Below are 5966 nucleotides of genomic sequence, written 5' to 3' on the forward strand. Positions count from 1 at the left end.
CGGCCTGGCAGCAGATCTGAAGGGGTCGTACCCTGCCTTCGCCGTGGCCTTGTGCCTCGCGTTTGAACACAGCGGTCAGGTCGAGACTGAGGGCAGCGCCCGTGGGGCCGTAGCTGCGAGCGCCGCGGACGGGACGTGCCCGCACCCATGTCGGCTTCGGAAGCCGGGCGCGTTCCGCGGGATTTTCCCTCCAAGCTGCAGGGCCGACAGAAGGGCACCGACGGGCTTAACTCTGCAATTACGCTTGAAACATCTCGTTTCCTTTGGGCCCCTCAAAGTGACAGCTGCCATATGCTCATTTGCATTAAATAAACAAGCGAGAGGCGTGCGGCAGGGAGGGCACAGCCCGCCTGTCGCCGTGCCTGGCTGGCGGCGTGGCACAGCCGCCACGTGCCGCTGGCACCGTGACACCGCGCTCGCACAGCGGGCACTGGCAATTAGCGCTGCTCTCAGCAGACGTAACTCGGGAGGGTTTCGTGCCCTACTTCACATTGTTTTCACGCCATCCAGGTCACGCTGTATGGTTGTCCTGCTTTCAGAGGAAGGTATGCCCCTCAGGTTTTCGAGAATTAGATCCTGAGGTAACCTGCCTTCTGGCGTTAGTTTGAAAAAACAGGACAAGTTCCTGTCTTTTCTAACGGTAAATAACTTATTGTGGCTCATTGCTTCTTTGAGGCTTAACGTGCACTGGTGTAATCAAAATGCTAAAGATTACTTTGTGGGCTTTTTTTTTTTTTTAAAGAAATAGTTTATAGTTCAGTTTAAAATCCTAGTCAATTTTAGATAAGCTGAAGTAGTCCTGGTTGGAGTGAACATAGAATCGTGCATGTGGACTTTTGTGCCAGTCTTATTTACACTGATTTAAAAAAAAGAAAACAACCCTACTTCAGATGCTTTCTGTTTAACATAGGCAAAATGTAAGGCAACATGGTCCTTTTCAAACTACAGCTGGAGTTATCACGGCTTCATAGCTTGGACCAAAGAAGAACCTTCTTCTGAGAATTGTCACTCCTAAATAGTTATTTTGGAGTTCTAACATAGGAAACTAATAACTGCAACTTGACAGGACAGGCTCCTTCTTGATAGAAGTGAGAGTTCACTTGATTTTCCTTTTTCTTTCTCCAGAAGTTGAAAAGGTAGCTGATCCAAGGAAATGCCTGTTTTCTGTATTCATCAGTGCAAAGGAGGATTTTTCCCTAATGAATCTTTAAGAATAACTGTTGTGTTACAGTGTTTCCCTTTATCTGCCTCTGTTCCAATTTCCCCTCTCAGAAAGTTGTTATTCTCTCTGCCCATTATCTATGTACTACTCTAGACTTATGGACTTGTTATGGGAAACTTACACACATTATCATTTATTTTCATGCCTGAGGCTCTTTCTGGGCATCTTTCCAGAATCTGTGTAAGTGCTTTCAGGAGAGCTGTACCATTTTGTTGTCTGTCATTACTACAGGATTTATCTTTAACTGTTTGTCGAAAGCTTAAACTGCCCCTAAGCATAAATGTGGCTTTTCAAGGTAGGTTTTGTTCCTGGCATTATCCAGGTTTGCAGTTTGTCCCCACAAGAGGAACAATGTATTTCTCCCTGTCACACACAATTGTTATGTATCATTGCTCACTTCATTTAATAACTCCCAAAAGTGTACCGAGTGATTTAGAGAAAAATTAGAAAGCTATGGCCTGAGCTTGGCCTGAAGTATGAGAATGCCACAAAATGTGAAACATAGTGAGTGTTCTGGCTTTGGAACAAGAGTCTGACTTCTGTGGATGCACTGGCATTTGACAGTAGAAAAACAGGCAGGTAGGAATAAAACTGGCACCTTTCCTGCCTCAGCAACCTGCAAAGAGCATGTTCTTTATCTGCTCTGAATTTCCACTCTCTTCATTAGTATCAGTAACATAGATGGGAATAATTATTTAGTGTTGTCTGTCAAAGGATAAATTATAAACGTTAATCTTATTTGCTTTGTAAAATGATTGATTAAAATGCATTATACAATCTGTGGATGATCTTACTCAGCTTTTTAGTAGCCTTATTTCCAATGAACCAAATTCTCTTTGAAAGTGAAATAGGTATTTAAATCCTATTGATTGTTGCAGTTGTTATAAAACAACTTGTTGCAGAAAGCTCTCCATCTCAAAGGAAGAGATATATTCTTCACAGTTGGATTGTTAAGACCTTTATATTTTTAATTTTGGGAAAATTTTCTTCTATGTCTAGGAAAATTAGCCATGTCTTGTGTTTCTTTTTGAAAGCAATCTAAAGTTTTCTAAAGGCAAGCTCTATTTGTTTTGCAGGGTAAGACCAGGAATTGCCTGAATGGTGGAGCAATCAAATATTCCCTGCATTGCTCTGCTGCCTGAGGCTAAACTCTCGTTTGTCTTATTATTTTTTTTTAATTTTTTCCCCTGTTCATTCTAAAGACAAATGACTGCTTTCTGGAGATACATTCAAGCACTTTGTTCTCTGTGATTTGTTGATTTGACTTTCTGAATCTGTACTTGGTCACAGAAGTCAAAACTTTTCAGGAGCACAAATGAAATTTCAGGACAGAGGATCCCTTTGGCAAAATCTCTTGAATTTCAGGTATTCCACAGAAGAAGAAATTATATTTCCTCTATGTTTGTTATTTCAGCACACATTTCTGCAAAACCAAGGGACACCTAGAGCTAAAATGCAGTTTCCATATAGTGTTCCTACTTTTAACGATCTCAGTTTGAGTTGACTGTTCTCACTGTGTACACCATGGTAGGGGCTGGAGTCTTATACCTTTTATACCTCTTCCATTTCTATACAGTTTGGGGTTTTTTTAATACAAGTCTATATTTTTAAGTCAACTTAAGCCCACTGTTTAAATGAAAGTCTGTGTTTTTGTCCACTGCTGTCACAAGCCTGTACAAAAGGGTATATCTTCTCTGATCAAGAAGGATCTTTCTGTAGGAACAGAAGATGCACTTATCAACACTTTCTGGTCTGGGTTTCATCTTTTCCAATGAATGTTAATACTTTTAATGTAGAAATCAAAGCCTTAGTTAGAGGAATTTTATTTTGTTGTCCATAATTTTCCAACCCCTTTTTACCTGCTGGAAATTGCCCATAAAATGAGATCTGCCATCCCAATCCCAATAATTTATTGTTGTTTTTGTCACACTGAATTTCCATGGCACAGAAGAAGATCCTTTTGCGGTGAATTTTCAGTGAAAAGACCCATTTTTGAAGCTTTAATCAATAGACTGGACAAAACAGAGATGTGGAGTGGGAAGGGATTTAGGTTGAGTACATCTCAACCTAAGGGGGAGGGAGAAGTTGAGATCAGCTTCCCAAGGATTGTGAACATTTATTGTCCTGTAGTCATTGGATGGGTGTGGGAAGCAGGTGGAATAGATAACCTTGTGTAGTAAACCCCATAAATTTGGGAAAAGCACCATGGAGAATATGAACAATAGGAATGCTGAAACAGGAAAAGAAAATTCCTGTTTCCCTGACCTCCGCCCCATAACCTATCTCTGTAACCTTATAAGGCCATGTTACTTTAACCCTTACTATTGGTCAATTATGGATACCCCTAAACCCTTACCATTGGTTAAGTTTGGATTCTATCCAACCCTATAAAAAGGGAATACTGTACCCCATTTGAGAGAAGAAGAGCTGTCGCTGGGACCCTTCGCAGACTTCCCCAATAAAGCCATCTCTGTGGAACCAGCCAGCGCCTCTCCTTCTCCTCTCTCTGCCGTCTGCTGCAGCCTCAAGCCAAGGGCAAACTTACCTAGCAGGCAAGAGCTGAAATCCTAAGAGCTTGCAATCACTATAAGAGCTGACAGCTACCAAGCTTGCTATGGGGTTGGGCCCATGGTGATTCGATCTGAGCTAGCTAGCGTCGGGCACCCGGTCCCCCCAGGGACTGAGCTCCTGAGCTATATTGCTCTGCATATTAATAAGGCCAAATCAGAGGCTTTATTAACCTTGTGCATGTCTTTCTTCTGAAACTGAAGAGGAGCTTTGAGGACTAGCTTAGACTAGGTATTGCAGTGTGAGGTGATTAAAGGGGAGGATTGCTTGGGGAAGATTATTCCAAGGGTTATCGCAGGACTAAAGCTCCACGTCAGATCTCTTGATTAGGACTCAGTGTCAAATTTCAAAACATTTCAAAGCCATCCTGTCTCTAAACGGTCTCTCCTATTCCACCTTTGCCACTCTTTAGTGTAAGTGGTTATATGTATATATGTACTTTGTGTACAATATATGTACGCACACACTCTGTGTATATCACAAGCTGCTGTTGCTATTCCTCTCCTGGGACTGTTCTGCCAATTTGTGTTGTGTTTTCCTAATATATAGCCACAAGCTGGAGTGGAAGAAACTGATTTTCATTCATGACCTCAACTAATATTTGAACTTACATTTTTCAGAGGTGAAAGGCTAATTCCCTTATTCTGCATAACCCTATGACTAATCCTTTTTAAGATGGAAACCAGAGCCAGAAGAACATAATTGGTTTATATTATTAGAGAGAGCTACCACAATCCTGATGTTTATGTAGCATTCAGGTGCTGTTATCTCTTTCCTTCAGCTTGTTTTTTGCAAGCAGCTGCTAGTTTTGTCACAGCCAGAAGGCCTAGATGGGCTGGGGAGGGAGAGATGCGCTGGTAATCAGGAGGCTCTGAAATCCTGGTGGTGACTGTCCCATGAATCTATCATGGGACTGAGGCTAACTAACTAATTTTGTTTCTTTGTCTCTTTTGTTGCATTTAAAAGAGGCTAAGGAAAGTCTGTTATGTACTTCTTGGAAGGGAATCGAGAGTGATTTTGTTAATGTTTTAAAATAAATTTAATTTTGCTTTGCAGCTTATTGTCTTTTTTTAAGTTAATGCAAAGCTGTCACGAATGGTCTAAGCTGCATAAAAGCAAGCCTGCAGCTGTCTGCCAACACCAGCAGTAAAGGATGGTCTGCTTCACAGGGTTGAGCATGCATGAGCTGAAATTTGGAACCAAAGAATAATTTGGTTTGGTGAATCAAACGAGTTCAAAACTTAAATACAACTTTTTAAATAAAGATAGAGGTCATGTTTCATTCTTCACCACCAGTTTCCGCCAGTGTTGTCCCCAAGACAATATGAACTGTGCTATCTTGGGCTTTCTCATGGTGTGCAGGTATCAGCTGAGATGTGAGGTATCACCTGAGATCAGTCAGGTGGCTGATACAATATACACAAAACAGAGATGCAAATGGCTTTTTCCCAAAAGAGTGGAAGTCTGGCTCCTCTACCCAGCTTTTGATGTTCACAAAATGTCTGAAAATATAATAACCTCAAAGCTTGAGGCCAGGACTCAAATCCAGTGCACTTTAGCAAAAGTTTATAGTTATAGGGAGGGGCTAAGAATAGGCCAGATATGTTAATAGAAGGCCTGATTACCTTAAGTCCAATTTTCATGGGAAGTTTAGGTTACAGTGGTTCTGTAATAGCACACTTCCATCAAGACTACCAAGAGCTGTATCCACTTGTTGTTCCTCTCACATATGTTCTTCTGTGCCAGGTAAATACGAACTGGGACTGGAGCTGGAACATGATAGACCCCTGGAAATAAAATATGAGTCAGACTTGGTGATTGCTTGATTAGAATGTATAATTTTCTGATAACGACCATCACGCCAACCAAATTACATCCTGAGCTGAATTTGTTTTCCCACTATTACCTGTGATTCATAGGTAGTGGGTTGACCCTGGATGGATGCCAGACACCCACCAAAGCTTTTCTATCACTCCCCTCCACAGCTGGACAGGGTAGAGAAAATATAATGAAGGGCTCACGAGATGAGGTAAGAACCAAGAGAGATCACTCACCAGTTACCTCACAGGAAAGACAGACTCAGATTTGGGATATTATCTGAATTTATTGCCAACAGAATCAGAATAGAATAATAAGGAGTAAAAATAGACCTCAAAAAACCTCCCCCCCAACCCCT

Source organism: Agelaius tricolor, unplaced genomic scaffold (assembly GCF_023055355.1).
Source record: "Agelaius tricolor isolate 1412-34295 unplaced genomic scaffold, bAgeTri1.0.p SCAF_9, whole genome shotgun sequence".
Classification (NCBI taxonomy): Eukaryota; Metazoa; Chordata; class Aves; order Passeriformes; family Icteridae; genus Agelaius; species Agelaius tricolor.